This window comes from Myotis myotis, unplaced genomic scaffold (assembly GCF_014108235.1).
Source record: "Myotis myotis isolate mMyoMyo1 unplaced genomic scaffold, mMyoMyo1.p scaffold_m19_p_14, whole genome shotgun sequence".
NCBI classification, from domain to species: domain Eukaryota; kingdom Metazoa; phylum Chordata; class Mammalia; order Chiroptera; family Vespertilionidae; genus Myotis; species Myotis myotis.
In genome coordinates this window covers 3,843,564-3,863,070 of record NW_023416318.1, presented here as the reverse complement: position 1 = coordinate 3,863,070, position 19,507 = coordinate 3,843,564, and positions in this window count along the sequence as shown.

Genomic DNA, 19,507 nt, shown 5'->3' with positions numbered 1-19,507 from the left:
CATCCCAAAGTGATACTTTTCCTCTCTACAACTTTCTATATTCTCATCCCCCCCCCAAAAAAAATTGTTCTCAGTGTTATAGCTGGTAGAAACATACAGAGAGTATAGGTAAGCAGGTTTCATTCAGTTCTGCATTAACATATGTGTCTTCTGTCCAGAAACCCCGTGTTTAATAGTTACGTGTGACATAGTTACGTGTGACTTCTCCTAAACTCCTTCCAATATTACTGATATCCACAGTCATAGTATTAAGTCTGGTCACAAAGAGAACCACAAAAAATATTTTTTCTATTGACAAGCTATCACACTTTCCTAGCATTATATGAAATGCCAGTACTGATAGGCATTTGTTTTTAATTCATTGCCTTATTTTTTCCCTCTTGCAGCAAATGGTAAATCTCTTGTGATAAAACATATTAATAGAACATAGCAAACATGGTAGAAGTCACCATTGTCATGGTAACCTATATGTTTATGAGTCTCAGTTTACAAATGCATTTAGGAATATTAGTCATCCCCTGCAGTGCTTTGCAATCAGTCATGTTGGTGTTAAGGAAAGCAGAAGTGAGGATCAGTTTGATATCAGCTCTAATGCCCAGGGATTCAAGTCCCTTAAGCCATTAGAGGCAAGTGGCACCTTTTTGCACTCTGCTGTGCTGCCATGTCTCCATGACTCAGCATCCTTTTCCTCAGTCCCTTCTCATGCAATGCAGAGACCTGCCACAGTGTGTGTGCACATGTGTGTGCATGTATGTGCGGGTACATGGTACGTGTGTGCGCACGCGCGCGCGTGTGTGTGTGTGTGTGTGTGTGTGTGTGTGTGTTACAGATTGCTTTCAGCTGCTAGCTAGCTGCTAGCTACCTTTGGAGAATACGAAAAATGAATTTATGCACTGGCACAGGTTTAGGTGAGTCTCTCTATACTTTTTCCCTTTTCAGTTTATGTTACTAGATAATTTATTGAGAAGAGGCCTCTAAGTAAGGTCTGTATAGCACCCAGTTGGAAGCATGCCACTAATCTCCTTTGGCATGATAAGATTATGCCGGTCTCTTTGGTTTTCCATCTTCCTTCTCTCTATTCCCCCTTTCCCTAAATCGATCCTCACTAAATAAAAGAACCAAAACATTTGGATGAATCAAAAATAGGTTTAACTTTAATAATTTACTATACAATTTCACAGCAAGGCTTTTAATGATGCCTAATTTTCTTAATGCTGTTAGTCCTCTGTAAGAAAAATGTTGATAATGCTACACATTATTATATTTGAGGGAGGAATGTGCTCCTGCAAGTAATTGCTTAATTACGTTAGTGGATCGTGTGCTGCCAACTTGATGTGCCTCTCCATCTGTTTTCTTTAATTTATTGAAGTGATGCCATTTGACAAAAGAGCAAATGAAAGTCTCATGAGATAGAAAGGAGATAGGTCAACAGACTCAAGGCTTTTGGGATGGATCATAGGGTGGTTCAGATACTTCGGTCCGCCCACTGAAGTGTAAAACCTTGACCTTCAATGTTGAACTCCTGTATTTAAATTCTGCCTCCTCTCATTTAAAGATAAATAAACTCGGGAAAGCCTCGGTTTTACCAACTGCAAAACGGGAATAATAATCAATTTAACTGGCACAGATGAATAATTTTTTCATGTGTCAAGTGTTTCTATAGGAACTGGATATATGAAGATAAATAAAAGCCTTAGTGATTGATAATTGCATTGCCTGTCTTCCTGATTAAGTTATTATGAATATTAAAAGAGAACAAGATTAGAAAACTCATTAAATTTTCTCCTGTCTTAGAAATGGTGACTCTTTCCTTGACCAAATTCTACTCAATTACTAGTATTCCTTCTTCTGTTGCATTGAAGGGTCTTTTTGCTTTGCAAAGTGTAAACCATTTATCATGCATGGCTTCCACCAACTGTGCTAATGGAATAAGATTAAAACTGGCTCTACTTGACGAACTCTGACAATCCCCACATGCATTTTTCACTCTCAGTGAGCTGCACACTGAGAATTATTCTCTGCCCATCTAAAACTGGTATCTTGACCGCTTGAGTTGGCTGGCGACGTCAATGTTCCCTCTGTAAGGTAGACTTGCTCTCTCAGCAGATGTAAAGTCTTTCTAAATCATTGGTGGCCTAATGCTTAAGAACATATACTTTAGATTCAAACTACATTTTATTCAAATCCTACCAAGTATGAACTATAAATTTGGACAAGGTGTTTTATCGCTATAAGACCCAGTTAATATCTTTGTAAATTTGAGGTGTTAGTATCTGGTGCATTAGGTAGTGAAGGGTAAAGGAAATAAGATGAATAAAGTGACTATTATAATGTTTGGTATATGATAAGTACTTCAAAATGGTAGCTTAAGTCATATAGCTCAACCTATATGTTTACTATAATAAAGTTATAGCTATACATCTAAATTTCATCTCTTCATTCTCCAAGATATTTAGAATTGCTTTGCTGGGGTAATCATTTTAAAATTGTATTTCTGCCCTGTTTTTAAACTCAGGAATCAATGACTCCTAAAAAACTGCAGATGGTTTCAACCTTACTCTCAAATAAATAAATCAAATAGAATAAATTCATGGAGAAGTATAGAAGTGTCATGAAAAAATTATTACATTGTTTGCAAAATTTTAAGTACATAAGAATAAATAAATGTTGGAAGGAGGGAATGTTGGTGGTGTGTTGGTAAATGGCTAAAAACTGGCTTTCAGTATAAAAAAATGAGAGAGAGAGACGAGAGAGAGAGAGAGAGAGAGAGAGAGAGAGAGAGAGAGAGAGAGAGAGAGAAGAAGTGGAAAGTGGAGACAGGGGGTAAGAGGAGGAGGAGGGAATGAGGGAGAAGCAAGCAAACAAACCTGATTTTATTACCTATTTTTATAGTATAAATACTCCCATCACAGCCTATTGCAAACTACTCACTCCATTCAGTTCACAAAATCCCTGAAAATGTTTAATTACCTTTTGCAAGCCAGCTTCAGCAATTTGTAACATACATCAGAATAATTAAAAACTTTTATCAGATTTTCAAACAGTATTTATGATGAAAGAATGGTTAAGACTGATTGGTTTTCAAAATGAAATCCAAACACCATTATTTCACATGTAAGGGTCTCTAAAATGTACCCCTATCTTAAAAGATTATTTTGTTTTATTGCCTTTCTATTTTCTCTTGTGAAACCATATTAGATTTCTTTATCATTTTGCACAATTATAAATTAATTTAATTGCAATTTCTGTGAATACTCTCCCATCTCTACTAGCCTAGGAGGTCCTCCTTGGAGAGGTTTCCTGTTTTCTTTTTAGTGTGTCTCCAATTATGTTGTAAAATAATTTCACAGCATTCACTGGCATTTTTATGGTTCTCAAAGCAAGGTTGTTTTTACCACAGGGACAGTGAAGCGAGTCTTTGTTGGGGTGGCATTCTGATCTCCTAAAACAAGTTTTTCATATATGGCTTTCCTCTTTGTATTTTTTTCAGTGTCACTTCAGAAGTTAACTTAAAGAACCCCTTTCTTCCCACTCTTCTGCAATAAATAGGTCCTGCCTTTCTACTTCCTTTTCCAAGTCAGCCTTGACATTTTTCTATTCTCTCACCTGGCATATTTTTCTTGATTTCTTTTTCATCATATTAACTACGTTATTTTTTTGTCCAACTTTATATACTGTCCCCATATTATATTGAAGCTCTATAAGTATAGGATTTTTTGTCTTATTTATCTTATATCTAAAACAAAGAAAATAATTATTAAATAAAAGAAAATAGACCCAATACATGTCCAAATTCATACAATTTATCATGGCTCAATTAAGCTTTGCTTGATGCATGAAGCCTTCTCTATCAATTTACACATGATAATCTTATTCCTCGTATCTCCAAAAGATTTATAATAATTATTTCCAGAATATGACTATCTCTGACCTTGTCTTTGGTTAACAACCTGTCATAACACTGTCATTTTTTTCTGGATTACTGCAATAGCCATTTATCTGATCACCTTGCTTCTTATTCCCCCTCCCCACAATCCTCAATTTCTGGGTCAAATTTTAGGGGGTCAGTTTTTAATACAGAAAATATATTCATGTAGTTATTGTAGTATTTAAAATATTTTTTTAAAAAAAGTGTTGATTTCCATCAAAATGAAGACCAGAGGGAAGACTGACTTCTGGGTAGTGCACAGAACTATTCCTATAGCCTACCAACAATGACAGATTCAACTCATAACCTTGTCTACTTTAATTACTCCCTTTACATGATTTCCAGTGGAAGGAACAATTGATATTAAAATTAAGAGGATGAAAACCAAACGTTCATTAGCTACTTCTTATGTGGTTTGCAGCTTTGTAAGCATGTGAGTGTATTTAACGCTATGTACCATTAATAAAATGTATAGCTATCATCCAAAAGTAAATATGGCTAACTTAAATTAAAATATCCCATGATGCCAATTTGCTTCTCTGTTGATGTGCATTCCCTGTTTTTTGGGGTTTTTTTGATCTGTGACATACAAGATTCGTGACTCTACCAAATATTCTTTACAAAAGATGAATAACAATCCACATCACAGAATGGTTGCTTAGAAGAAAGATCAACAGAACTCTATAAATCAATGAATGCATAAATAAAATATAAGTTGTAAAAAAAGTGTATTAAAGTACCTTCCCCCAAAAAATTATGTTACCTTTTCCATCATTTACAGTACAAATGTGTATTTACTTCCTTGAGTTTTAAATCTCCTATAAGTTGCAAATAAGTATGCTAAGTCTTACTGTGATATCTGATCATTTGATTAACAAGTTAAGTTCATACTATTAATTTTTTAAAGAAATTATTCTTTATAGATTTTTAGGCATTTTATAGATTGCTGTTTTAACCTTTCTGGAACATACTTTTAATAAACTTATTTTTATAGTAGTTTTAGGTTTAAAGCAAAATTTAATAGAAAGCACATAGGTATATATATATTAGTATATGTGTATATATATAATATATATATTATATACATATATATGTATATATATACCTCCTGCCTTATCACTCATATCCTCCCATTATTAGTACAGCTCCTGAATGATACATCTGTTACAATTAACTTACATTGACATCATATAGGGAAATACAGCGAAGTTCTTTGATATTTAATATTTATCTGTGTTATGATTTTAAGCAGAGGGTGAAAGAAAGAACATTACTTTCTGTAATAACTCACATCACATAGCTTGCACACAATTTATTCTTCATAAGAAGAAAACTTACTGAAAATCACCAGAGGCCCAAGGAAATGCTCAAATCTTGTTCAACTTTCCAACATAACCTCTCTAGCATTTTTTTTCCATAAAACTCCCTACTGGCAAATCATATAAAAAATGTAAACACATTTGATATAATGAAGTTACACACTGCAGTCATCTATGAAGGATTAGCTAATTACTCCTCTTTATCCTGCTTTATTTAAACTTAAGCCACAAAATTTAAAGCAGAGAATGAAACAAATTAGAAAAGAAACTGCAATAAGAATGTTTGTTAATTGTATTGCACATTCAAGTTCAGGTGATTTCCCTTGAATCTTATATTTTTCTCACATCAACCCCATGAATTGAGCATAAATAAGTATTCAATTTCTTAACTCTAGATACATGACTCTACCAAATATTCTTCACAAAAGATGAATAACAACCCACCGGTGAAAAAAAAAAAGTCCAGTGTCAAGAAATGACATCTCCAGGTCCCAAACCTTGTAAACAGCGTAGCCTGACCAAAACTCTAGGTCATTTATTCTGCCTTGAACTTCTAGAACATGGGCAGGAATGACAGAGATTTATCTCAAAGAGTAAGGGCACTTCTTATTTAATATGGGCAATGTATCAAAGAAAGCAATAGAGGAGATGATGTGGAGGCCCATCGGAAAGAATTGTGGTTGCAAGGCTTCTAGTACTAGAGTTTAATGAAAGTATTACCATATTGTTGGCTAAGAGCATGTGAGGAAAAAGTCATAAGAGAGAGCACTGGGCAAACAAGTGTTGGCCTGAGCTCAATTTTGTTGGGAACCTAAAACTGCTATAAAAACATGAAGTCTAAATGTTAAAAAGTGCTTTATCATAGTTAGAAGAATGACCCTTCTAGCTATTTCAACAGTGGTTAGATAGAAGTGAACCATTTTGTATTTCTAATTGGACAAATGGGCAGACATTACAGGTAAGGAATTTTGAGGTGAACACAAGGATGCTAGATTTAACTCCAGAAATGGTGAATTTCCCAATCCTGAGGGTGTCTAGAGGTACAACTCTGAAAAATTAATTCTTGCAATGTGTGAGATGTAGGAATATGAAGCTGTCACTATACTCCATAATTCTAGCTTATTAACTCTGATTACCATGGATACTTTTGGTGGGAAAATTGGGCCAATTCAAGGATTAAACAAAAAGCAGGCTAAGGTAAATTATTGTTAAACCTTTGTCTCCTGTGGGTGCAGCCACATGGCTCTGCTCCACCCCCCGCTTCCCTACGGTTATGAATTGGCAGAAATGACATCAAGTGTTGGAAAGTGTGGAGCAGTTTCTGGCACACATTTTGCTTTGTTTTGTTTTACTTTTTTTAGGTTTCGTTTCCTCACTCTACTAGCTATAGATTTTTAATTACATTCACAGAAATGTTGCAGTGGAAAACGGTGGGTAGGTCCTATGTCTCATTCGCCAGAAACAAACTTGTTTTTATCTGGATTTCAATAAGTAATTGCTATTGTCTTAGAATTCTCACCATTGCACATCATTAGGCAGTTTCTGGGGGTTTGATTCAAATTTATAATTCTGTGGGTCGAATTTGACTTACTACTTACTAGCTTATGGTAGGTGGCGGGGGAGGAGGGGTTTAGATTAGATTGGACCATAATATTTCTTCCAGTTCCTCTCCAAACTACTCAGAGTCTGATTTTTCTGTTGGATAATCTGATTCTTTCTCATCATTTTTGTATGCAGGATCTTCAAGGAACTACTCAATCCTAATATTTACTGGGAGGTATAGCCTGCTTGGTCTTGCCAAGTCTACGCAACATTCTTATCCCTATAAAGAGGACTGGAGAGAGAAGAGCACTAGGGCTCAGCATGAAGAAGGGAAAAGTTAGCATTTCCAGCTTCATTTTGCTTCTTCTGAGTCCATAAGATTACCTCTCCAGATTAACATTGGAACATTTTCTACTCATTTGCAAACATACCTTTTTGCATAGAAAAAAGTAAAGAAGGGAAAATAGAAGCTTGCTGGCATGTGGCTTATCAGCTTCTCTTTGAGGTTCTAAGATAGCCAGCTGGAACCCAGGACAGTGTGCATTCCATTCCTGAACCACCTGCGGTTTGAGCTGCAACAGCTCTTGGCTGGTGATGGAATGGGGAAAGGATACACTAAAATGGCTCAATGTGAAACCAAAAGACTTGGCAACAATACTTAACGACTTTTTGTATATATATATATATATATATATATATATATATATATATATATATATATATTTGTTTTTATTTATTTCAGAGAGAGAAAGAGAGAAGGGGAAAGAAATGGGAACATCAATAATGAGAGAGAATCATTGATTGGCTGTCTCCTGCATGCTCCCTACTGGGGATTGAGCCTGCAACCCGGGCATGTGCCCTAACCTGGAATTGAACCGTGACCTCTTAGTTCAGTGATGGCGAACCTTTTGAGCTCAGCGTGTCAGCATTTTGAAAAACCCTAACTTAACTCTGGTGCCATGTCACATATAGAAATTTTTTGATATTTGCAACCATAGTAAAACAAAGATTTATTTTTTTGATATTTATCGTATATATTTAAATGCCATTTAACAAAGAAAAATCAACCAAAAAAATGAGTTTGCGTGTCACCTCTGACATGCGTGTCATAGGTTCGCCATCACTGTCCTAGTTCATAGGTTGATGCTCAACCACTGAGCCATGTGCCAGCTGGGCTACTTGTATTTTTTAACTTCTTCATTTATCCCTGCTCACCTTTAGATTTTGAAATATAAAAGGATTAGAAAATGATTGTATTTACGCATATCTTAGCAAATTTGAAGCATAAAACAAGGCAAAAAATATCAGCTCTTTAAATGTCTACATAGCTAATTTTCACAAAGTGTGTGCCTTCTAAGGGCAAGAATCACTTCTAACTCCCTCGTTGGCCTACCTTTTTCAAATGGGTAATCACTGAGATCATTCAGTGAATGAATGTATAATATAATGTAACAAAGACCCATAGGATATACTAAACAAGTTCTGATTCTTCTAATCTGCCTGGTGATCTTTGACACATTAAATTTCTTTAAATTGATACATTTAATTTCTTCTACATGTCTCTCTGACTTACACATTATTATGCTTAGAACAACTCTGAAAATAGTAATTGTGGGATGAAACTCAGTCACATCAACACTCCAGTCTTGAAATTCATGTAACACATGAATTCTAACATAGAAAGTTTAACTTAGCAAGATGAAAACATTGAGCAGCCCAGTATACTTTCAATTATCTTCCTTCTGCCCAACCTAATAAAATGTTAACACCAATGCCTACATCGCATAGTTATCTCATAGTATTAATTGAAACATTTACAAAATGATTGAAAAATATCAATCACTTGACTGGTATAATCATGGCTACTGCTATTACTAGTAACATGTAATATATTAGTTCAGAATGCAAATTCTGAAGTCAGACTTCCATACTTAAAAGGGGAACACCACCACTTACTAGCTGGTTACACTGACAAGTGAGAACATTCTCTCATTGCTTCTTTTTTCTCATCTCAGGGAAGCATCTTCAAATTAATTCCTAAATACATTAAAGTTTGTACATCCTTCTTCTTAAAGAAAAAAAATATATTTTCAATTAATTTTTTAAAATAATCCTACTTTCTGCTCTAGCCGGTTTGGCTCAGTGGATAGAGCATCAGCCTATGGAATGAAGGGTCCCGGGTCTGATTCCGGTCAAGGGCATGTACCTTGGTTGTGGGCACATCCCTGATAAGGAGTGTGCAGGAGGCAGCTGAGTGATGTTTTTCTCTCATCGATGTTTCTAACTCTCTATCCCTCTCCCTTCCTCTCTGTAAAAAATCGATAAAATATATTTAAAAAAATAAAATAATCCTACTTTCTGATCTCTTGATAAAATAATTTTCTTGGAATTTTACCTGGTTGGACAATAGAGTTAGTAACACACTGATTTCAAAGTTTTAGCTATGAAGATACACTTAATTAACAGCCAGTCAAAAATAAATATTAAATTCTGAATAGTCAGCAATTATAATAGCTGATACCAAATACCTTGTATTGTGGCCAGCAACAATTGACATAACCACTTGAATATGTTTTGCTTATGAGGAAGAAAGGTCTTAGGTTCTTTAAATAATAATCGCAATACTTTTCCTTAGGTTAGTTTATTTTATTATAAACTGATTATAAATCATTTACCTTTGAAACAAATGTAGCAAGAAATCTCCTGCCTTGAGGGAAACATAATTCCTTTCAATTGGTATAGAATTTTGAGGTATTTGTTTTAATAATGCAGACCAGCTAAGTTGCATTGGTATTTTCCTTAAAAAATTCACATTTATTATTTCATAGTTTCTATTGGTCAGAAATCTGATGAAGGTAGATGGGGCCTTTGCTTCAGGGTTTCTCACAGACTACAGTCCCAGGCTGTGGTCAGATCAAGGCTCTATGTGGGAAAGGTTAGTTTCCATGATTGTAGGAGATTCAGTTCTTCAGGGGCTACTGGACCAAAGACCTGAGTTTCTCACTGATGGTTTGCAGTCACATGGGCCTCCTCAACATGCTAGGTTATTTCATCCGAGCAGGCAGGCAAGCAATAGGGCAAGCATGAGTGGTCAACAAGAGAAAAAAAATACACAAAAAACATCTGTATAGATTAATCTTGTACATGACATCCCATCATGTTCATTACATTCTTTTGTTAGAAGTGAAAAGGTCAAGCACACATGAAAGGGTGTGAGTAGTACTCATGAGTATCATTATAAACCTTTTTCAGAAGCTGCCCATCACATCCACGGCGTATAGATGAAGGGACTGGAATCTCATTTGGGTAATTACTTGTCCTGTATCACTTAAGTGGCTGAGTGAGGGTGGGAATCCATATCTTTAACTGTTAACTGAACTCCTCTACACTTCCATACTAAGCAGCAGCCGAGAGTGAAGGCCACACCAAATGGACCTCCCAAAGATGGGTTGATAGCAGGATTCTAGGAAGATGGTCCAAGAGGAATCGCCAGCAACCGGTCTCTGCACCAGACAACAAGTGCACTGACAGCATTTGTCTGATGTAACCATTCTGTAACTCTGGAGTCTTCTCAAGGCTTGCAACCTCCACGGGAAGGCTTGGCTAGGCAAGCACACTTGGTTTTAGTCAAATTCAGCTCTTAGCACTGTAGCAGCTAACCATCCCCCACTCCCAGGCCCTGGCAGGCAGTCATGCGAGCATTACAAAAGTGGCTTACACTGAGCTTATTGGAGTCAAGGAACACAAAAACTACCTTGCCCTCCAAATAGTGAAGATCTGTGCTCTTATTGCTTTAATCTCAGAGGTACTGAATATGCAGGCGGGCACTGTTGTTGTCTTTCTCCCATTTGTTGCAAGCCCCTCCTCCTCCTGCTGAAGTGACTTCCAGGGGATTTCAAGGTCTGCTGTCACTTTTTTTTCTCCCCCTTCATTTTCTTTTCTTACCCTTCTTGGGAGCCATACGTTAAACACTAGGGGATTTCAATAGCAATTATAGGGTGGACCATAAGTGGCTTTACCATTTAAACATTGAATACATTTTTGTTTGTTATTAATTTTTTTTATTTTTTAATAATATAAAATACAGAAAATCGGCATTTTTAAACTCTATGAAAAATGACCTCAATGTAAAGGCTCTCCATTTTCCTCTTTACAAGCACTGGCTCTTTCTACAACATTTTCAGGACGGCTCTTACCATGTCTGGCTCCAGCGCTTAACTGCTTCCCACATGTCCTTAAGCTGCTGGATGACCCTAGGCTTTAATTCATGCACCGACTGCACCTTGTATGCGTACACATGTACATTTGTTTACATGCGCTACCGTGAAGTCCCTGAGGTTCCAAGGTTGCCAGAACGCCTTCAAATGGACAGTCCTGGTTCTTCTGGAATGCTCTGCTGCAAAAAATATAATTGAAATCTTGATAAGGATCGAATTGAACCTGTGGAAGGCATTGATTAATATGGACATCTTAATATTAGGTCTTTAATACCATGAACAATGCATATGTTTTTATTTATTTATGTTTTTAAATATATTTTTTATTGATTTTTTTGAGAGGAGGGGAAAGGGAGAGAGAGATAGAAGTATCAAAAATGAGAGAGAACCATTGATCGGCTGCCTCCTGCATGCCCCACATTGGGGATAGAGCCACAACCCGGGCATGTGCTCCTACCGGGAATTGAACCATGACCTCCTGGTTCATAGGTTGATGCTCAACCACTGAGACATGCCAGCAGGGCTATTTATGTTTTCTTTAATACTAAAACATGTTAAAGCCAGAGTCTTTATTATCCTATTTGCATTTCAGTTCAAATTAGACATAGGCACCCCTCTGGGTACATGCAAATTCCTTTTTTTATATATATATATTTTTTATTGATTTCAGAGAGGAAGGAAGAGGGAGAGAGAGATAGAAACATCAATGATGAGAGAGAATCATGGATTGGCTGCCTCCTGCACACCCCCCACTGGGGATCGAGCCCGCAACCCGGGCACATGCCCTTGACCGGAATGGAACCTGGGACCCTTCAGTCCGCAGGCCGACACTCTATCCACCCAGCCAAACTGGGTAGGACCATGCAAATTCTTAATAAAGTTCAGCTTGGTGATTAAAGTAAGGTGGAGTCTTAGTTTCGACTTACACCACCCATACACGTCAACTTCATAAACATTTGTAGTTGTTTGAAGTTCTACATGTTAGAACAGAAGATAATCTCTGTTTCTACAGTATGCTGGTCACAGAACCAAGCTTTCCAATCAACATTTATGTGCTGACTTTGAACTTGGTGTATCAATGAAGACATTCTGATTATGAAAAGAAAAATAATTGAGCACCAAGAGTTGAAGACTGAGAAAACCAACACTTTCTTTTAAGAGGCTCGTAGGTGTCTATATAAATTTTATCACAACTCTTCCAAAACTTCAGACTTTAAAATGAAAAGCATTATGTAACAGAGTAGGCATTTTCAACAGTCCTTTTTATACAACCATAACTGCAGAGAGGAAATATCAGTGACAAGCAGTTTGGCCATCCTTAAAACCCAGGAAGCAAGAGTCACGAGTCAAAGAGAAGCAATCACTATCTTAGCACTGTCTGGATGAAGACAGCCTTAGACAGCAATCTTAGAATATTCATGTAACACCAGGAAGTCAGTTCTGAGGGGGAGATGGATTCCTAGGCTGATTTTTGCCTGATGCCATAAACTATTAATTCTGATCTTTGTTATCTTGGTTCCACACCTGCCAAATATAATGTAGTTTGCTAGGTCTTGTTGCAAACAGTGGCAGCTATGGTCAATTTAATTTGTTATTGGTGACAGATTTATTTAAAATTACATATTTCAAAATATACATTTGAGTTTCTACATGGTCCCTTGGGCTTATTCAGGGAAAAATTCACTTGTTGTGCAGATAAAATAAAATCACTGTAGGCATCAAATCACTGACAGCCCACATTATTTTTCTTATAGAAATGACTAAGAAAAAGGGTATCAGATGACATTTATCGTTCTACTGAGCACAGGAATATTCCCTCTGTATGGGCATTCCACCACACATGGTTCTCTTTTGCCACATGATCTATGTCGCTGCATCTATTAAACATCTCCCCTGTGCCCATCATCAACATCACATCAGATCTCCTATTTGGAAAGAATTTTGCTGATGACAAAACACTGTTCACACATACTGTCTCATTTAATTCTCACTGTACAATTAATATCATAATTAGTATTCTACAGAGGCAACCATTTAAAATGAGTGGATAAATGACTTTCTTGGGTTTAACAAGCCTAAAAATGCTGAGACTTGGATTGTAAGAGTTCAACAGTTACTGTGAGAAAGACTCTAGAGCAGCCGTCGGCAAACTACGGCCCGCGGGCTGGATCCGGCCCATTTGAAATGAATAAAACTAAAAAAAAAAAAAAGACCGTACCCTTTTATGTAATGAAAGGGTATTTATATTAGTTCACACAAACACTCCATCCATGCTTTTGTTCCGGCCCTCCAGTCCAGTTTAAGAACCCATTGTGGCCCTCGAGTCAAAAAGTTTGCCCACCCCTGCTCTAGAGTCTAAAACCAGCTCATTGCTAAATGATTATGTATAGAATCTTGTCTTTACTCACCCCTTTTATTTATAGCCAGAGAGAAAGACCAAATATTAGGGAAGGTTTCTATTCAACTTCCAAATGAAATAAGTTTGCTTAGAGAATTATAAGAGCAAATAAACATTTAAATTTTTATTTGTGTCTCCCTGCAGTAACCAAATGTTTACTCACTCTGAACCTCTTATTGACTCATCTAAAAAGAGAATGAGCTGTAGACTATTTCTTTCAATGCTGGCTAATTATTTAAGCTTGGAAGAAAAATGAAGAATACCATTAGCTATTTTTCATAAAATTAAACAATTTTAGAAACATATACAACAAATTAGAAATGAAGCTGTGTACTCCTGACAATGGAGGGCTGAAGCTCTTAAATGCCATGGGTTTAAATCAATATTATGGATATATTAATAGTATTTATGGAGAGTCAAGAAAAGTTGGCATTTAGTTTTTATGCAAAAGAAAAAGGTAAAAGTATATAATAATAATCACTACTAAAATACATGTCTTGTCCCTCATTCTATGCAATAACATTGCAAATCTATTATTCACTGTCTTGTTATTTGAAGTATTATTTTTGTTTATGGAAACTCTAGTAATTGCCAACAGAGTGTCTACTATCTAGCCAATGCTTCTCTTTACTTCTTTTTACATTTGCATTATATTATTTGCTTATTCATTTATATGTGCTGGTTCTATCAAAGTTAATTGTTCTCAGACATTGCTAAAACTTAGCAAATGCAAGCATTAAAGAAGATTAAACATTTCTGCTCTAATTTAGACTACACTGTAGATTTGATATGGCAGATCAAAAAAATATTTAAGATATTAAGGAATAGCTCCAGTTGTGCATAAACACCTTATATTAACCTTTTCTTGGTAAAGTTCCTAAAAGGAACCATAAATTATTATATTGGCAGTAAATTAACAAAAATAATTTTGCTTTAAAAACAGAAATTACTGTTTCAAGACATGTCATGTAATCACATATATATATATACTAGAGGCCCGTGCAGAAAAATTTGTGCACTCGGAGGGAAGGGGGGGTCCCTCAGCCCGGCCTGTGCCCTCTCGCAGTCTGGGACCCCTCAGGAGATAACGACCTGCTGGCTTAGGCCTGCTCCCGGGTGGCAGAGGGCAGGCCCAATCCCTAGGTGCAGCCCCTGGTCTGGCTCAGAGCAGGGCCGATTGGGGGGTTGGGGCACCATCCCCTGTCACACTCAAGGCAGGGTCAATGGGGAGGTTGCGGCATGACCCTGTCACGCAGAGAGCAGGGCCAATCCGGGGGTTGGGGCACTGCCCCCAGTCACACACAGAGCAGGGCCCATCAGGGGGGTTGGGGCTCCGTACCCTGTCATGCACAGAGCAGGGCCCATCAGGGGGTTGAGGAACTCCCCCCTTTCACTCACAGAGTAGGTCCGATAGGGGAGTTGGGGCACCGTCCCCTGTCACACACAGAGCAGGGCGGATCAGTGGGTTGGGGCGCCGCCCTCTATCACCCACAGAGCAGGGCCGATCAGGAGGTTGGGGCGATGGGGAGGTTATGGCTCTACCCCATCACACACAGAGCAGGGCCTGGGCGGGGTGGGGGGGGTTGGGGTGCTGCCCCCCGTCACACACAGAGCCGCAGGCCAATCTGGGTGTTTGGGCGCTGCCCCCTGTCATGCTGATCCCGGTGCCAGGAGGCCTCGCGGCTCCGCTGATCCCGGTGCTGGGAGGCATATTACCCTTTTACTATATAGGGTAGAGGCCTGGTGCATGGGCGGGGGCCAGCTCGTTTGCCCTGAAGGGTGTCCTGGATCAGGGTGGGGGTCCCCACTGGGGTGCCTGGCCAGCCTGGGTGAGGGGATGATGGCTGTTTGCAGCTGGTCACACACCCTTCAGGGTGGGGGTCCCCACTGGGGTGCCTGGCCAGTCTGGGTGAGGGGCTGAGGGCTGTTTTCAGGCTGGGGGTGACTGAACTCCCAACCGCTCCTTTTTTCCTTTTTTTTTTTTTTTTTTTAATCTGGGTCAGCTTTAGCTTGAAGCTTGGCTCCAGCTCTTAGGCCATCGCTCCTGAAAGCAGGTTTCTGGCCTTTGCATACAATTTTGCGAATCTGCTGGCTGAAGTCCGGCGGTATTTGTTACAATGTTTCTTAAACAGCAGGCTCAGAGGCCTGCAGCGGCAGGCGGGGAACGTTGGTTTCCTCCGTCATCGAGGAAAGCAAGCCTCATGTTAGTTTCAAGCTGCCTGGCTGCCGGCCGCCATCTTGGCTGACAGTTAATTTGCATATCTCACTGATTAGCCAATGAAAAGGGTAGCGGTCGTACGCCAATTACCATGTTTCTCTTTTATTAGTGTAGATATATATATACAGAGAGGCTATTTATGTTAGCCTTATGAAGCTACATATATATATGTATATATATATGTATTATGTACATATATATGTATTATTATGTACAATAATATATTATATTATATATATATATATATTTGCCTTTTGTGTCAAGTATTTTTATTTATCATGTCTTCAAGGTTTATCCATGTTGTAGCATATTTCTACACTTCATTTCTTTTTTTTTAATCTTTAAATTCTTTATTAGTTAAGGAATGACATATATTTTATTCAATGCCTAAAGTGATTGGAAACTCTCAGCTGTATATAGATGAAGAGGTAAAAATAGGTATGGACATTTTTTATTAGAGCAAATGCTTACTTGTTGCTCATGTCTAATTGAACGCAGCTTACTTTGGCATTTTTTCCAAGCAGTAAATCAGGGAGCAAGCAGCTTCGTCAGAACACAATGCTTCAGTCTGTGTAGGCTGGGAATGCGAGTCTATGGAAAGCCTAAAGCACATTCTTAACAGCACTGTACAAGGGGTATATTACTTTTGCTGCGTTCTACTGGCAGGCACCAGGGGTCAACTGATCTTCCTGATTCCAAGAGCTGCATACTGGGGATCATGAAGATATTTGTAAAGTGCCAGTGGTCTCTCCCAACTGTCCATTCTTCTGGTAACCAAATTTATATATAAATTTTACTTCCCATTTTATGTAAAAATAATATTTTTAAGACATGCTTCTCAAATCACTCTACTTATATATGTTAGTCCTCATGTCTGCCTCTCTCAACCTACTTGCCGGCTACATTGAGGCTATTAGGAAAAAAACTGGAAAGCTATACCCCTGAAGCTAATTTTTTCTTTTTTTTTTTTTACTTAATCCTCACCCAGGGATATTTTTCCATTGATCTTTTAGAGCATGTGGAAGAGAGAGAGAGAGAGAGAGAGAGAGAGAGAGAGAGAGAGAGAGAGAGAGAGAGAGAGAGAGAGAAACACCCATGTGAGAGAAACACAGCAATTGGTTGCCTCCTGCATGAGCCCCGGGAGGAGCCTTCAACCACAGTACATGCCCTTGACCAAAATTGAACCCAGGACCCTTTAGTCTGCAGGCTAACGCTCTATCCAATGAGCAAAACTGGCTGGCTAGGCCTAAGTGATTTTACTGAACTTATATTTTTTGGAAACCTTTTGTTCACATATAATTTCAAATTTACGCCTTTTTTTTGGGGGGGTGGGGTGGGGGTACAGTCTCAGGAAGTCCTGCTTATCCTTATCCAGATCCACCAATTGTTTCAGTCTTGCACTATTCTTTTTTTTTTTTAATATATTTTGTTGATTTTCCACAGAGAGGAAGGGAGAGGGATAGAGAGTTAGAAACATCGATGAGCGAGAAACATCAATCAGCTGCCTCCTGCACACCCCCCACTGGGGATGTGCCTGCAGCCAAGGTACATGCCCTTGACCAGAATCGAACCCGGGACCCTTCAGTCAGCACCCCGATGCTCTATCCACTGAGCCAAACCGGTTAGGGCAGTCTTGCACTATTCTATCCCTCTTCTATTTATCTATATTTACATGCTTCTTTTTTACATCTTTGAAAATAAGTTGGATACTTTCTTTAGCTTTACTATCAAATACTCCCATGTGTATTTTTAAAATAAATATGCATTTTCTCAAATAGCTTCTGTACAATAATAATCATGAAATCAGGATACTTAACATAGGTGCAATATTATTATCTAATTCACAGGAATCCCTTCTAAAATATTCCTAACATTTCTATTTACAGTGATGGAGAACACAACTCTACCAGAATTCAAGGAAACCCTCATGAATATTTGAAGAAAAGTTGAGAATTTTGGAATTGGGGAGTAAAACAATAATGATTTTTGAAAATTAGTATTTATTTGATTATATAAGTACATACACAGTGATAGATAAAATACTCTCAATATATTTTAATAAGACAAAATTTAAAAATAAATCTTTGTTTTGATATAAATCTTTATGTATTCACAGTCGCATATTTCTTAATATGAATATAATGCACTATGAATTTGTAACTGCTTGTTATTTTACATATAATTTATTCATAAAATAGTTAAGTATTTGATGAAAACAATGTTATAATGGCTGCAATTTTACAACATATCACAAAATATTTAACCTGTGCCACTCTATTAAAAGGTTTATTTTTCAAAATTTTTAAGATAAGAAATAATATCAAAATGAATACGTTTCAATATAAACCTTTTTATCTATTGGTGTTTCCTTAGGGTAAATTATTAGAAATTTCAGATTAAAGGTATAACTACTTTTTAAAGACTTACAGTATGTATTGTGAAATTGCTATGCAGAAATATAACCCTTGGCATGCCCACTATTAATATTAATTTTAATTATTTTCAATTGTAAGAGTGTGATTGAAGGAAGCTAACACCTTTTTTTTTAATTTAGAAAGAAAAAAATAAAATATAAAAGTTTTGGTGTGAAAAACACTAGATGTCTAGAAAATGAATATTATATGAAATCTTGATCCCAAAGAACTCAATAATTTCTGAACAGGGTATGTGTGATTTTCTCATATAACCTAGTTTGTGCCATTTTTTATTATAACATACTTAAATCTGCAAAAAAGGTACTGACATAACACATATGTGTAGCTACCACATTTATTAATCCATTACTAATATTTTGTCATATATACAGCAGATTTTATAAATATGTGAATTATTAATTTGAAGCCCTCTTGAAGCATAACCCTCACTTTCTCACTAAAAGTTATCATTCTGGTCTTTATCTTGCTCATGGGTATTTTGCACATCTTAATGTGATAATATCAAGTTCAAATATAGGTTACTTTTCATATTTTAAATTTTAACAAAATAAAATTTGTTATTTTGTAGATATAATATTCACTAGAATTATTGATGCATAATTTTGACACTTGCTACTCAATTTAACTTCTTTATAGAATTCAGTTGTTTAATTATGAAATAACTTATTCTGTTTACCTATGTGAACCTTTAAATATCTCCACCCCTATTTTGCTTGAGTTGTTTGTTATATTTCCCTTTTGTGCTACTAGTGTGGTAATAAGTGCATTTGCAAGAGTTTACCTAGAAGTGGAAAGACTTAGTTGAACATTGTGTGTTGTTGTTGTTGTTGTTTAACTTTATTAGGCACTACCTACTACTCTCCAAAGTTATTGTAACTATTTACATTTCAGAAGCAGTTTCAAGAGTAATTATCTATATATTGTATTGCCAGGGCTTTACAATCTCAGGTTCCTAAAGTGGTACCTTCTTGCTGTTTAATTGCTTTTCCCTTGTTAAAGGTAATGTGGGGCTTCATGTCTGTGTGTGTCTATGTATTTTTTGATCACTCACTTTTTCTCTTCTATGCTTATATTGCCTATAATATATCTTGCCTATGTTTTTATTTCTGTTGCAAAGTTTGTCTCCTTCTTGTTAAAATTTAGAAGGTCTTGGAAAATTTTGAAACCTAACCCTTTATTATGTATATCTCTGGTAATGTTGCCTCTCATACTTATTCATCTGCTATGGTGTGTGTTTTTTGAAACAAAATTTTGCATTTTAGGGTTGTCATATTTATGCCTAGTTTATTATTGGCATTTTTATCCATTGTAAGAAATTCTTTCCAACACTAGAGATTTGTTTATAGAATATGCTTTCTTCTTCTCTTATATGCAAAGATAACTTTGTCAACATCTTTCTGGACTATTAAACCTTCCCACTATTGATTCAAATATAATATATTTTTCTAAT